This window comes from Lipotes vexillifer, unplaced genomic scaffold, assembly GCF_000442215.2.
Source record: "Lipotes vexillifer unplaced genomic scaffold, Lipotes_vexillifer_v1.1 scaffold295, whole genome shotgun sequence".
Classification (NCBI taxonomy): Eukaryota; Metazoa; Chordata; class Mammalia; order Artiodactyla; family Lipotidae; genus Lipotes; species Lipotes vexillifer.
In genome coordinates this window covers 1,386,590-1,387,458 of record NW_006773247.1, presented here as the reverse complement: position 1 = coordinate 1,387,458, position 869 = coordinate 1,386,590, and positions in this window count along the sequence as shown.

Below are 869 nucleotides of genomic sequence, written 5' to 3'. Positions count from 1 at the left end.
CATGCTTAGCCCAGTAATTTACTCGATTTATATAATGAAAATGTTGAAGTTGATTATCAAAAAAGTAGATATCAGCCTTAAATCTGAGGCTCATAAAGGATTATCTCAGAAATCGCAGCATAGATTAATGCAAAGATTATGGATAGCAGGATAATTTATAAACACAAAAATATTTTAAAGTGTGTATCTGATTAAAATTCAGTTAATTAAATTATGATTTATGCATATAATAGATTATAATGCAGATATTTAAATATACTAAAGACAGAATTTTAAAATACTTCAATTTTTTAAAATTTAATTTAATTTTATTTTTATTTAAACTTTTAAATAGGAACTTGATAATGAGGCATAATGTTGAGTAGACTGCAAAAACCTTATATTCCATATCTGTCACATTATACCAACAGTCTTTTATGAATATACACACATACACAAGTACGCACACATACATACGTACCTATGCACAGATAAATATTTGAAATGAAATACACCATATTTTTAATATTAGAATGAATGTCTCTATGCTGCAGGAGTACAGTTTATTTTTTAAACTGATTCTTTAGTACTTTCTATAGCTTGTGCATTTTTTACTGATGAACATATATTACTTTTATTCTTAAAAAATAGAAAAAATGAGTTAGTGAATCTATGAGTTATTTATCTTCATTTAAAGAAAATAAAAACCTTTTGCTTCCATAATAAGCACTTAGAGTCTTACTGTGCAAATTAATTTTAGATGAGTGAGTTCTTCTTTTGTTCTATTTTAACTATTCCCAATGCTGACATGATGATTGAAAATAGAGCAGTGGCCCTCATTTCCATATTTGATTAAATTGTATACCACACTTAGGCATGTCATGTGTACT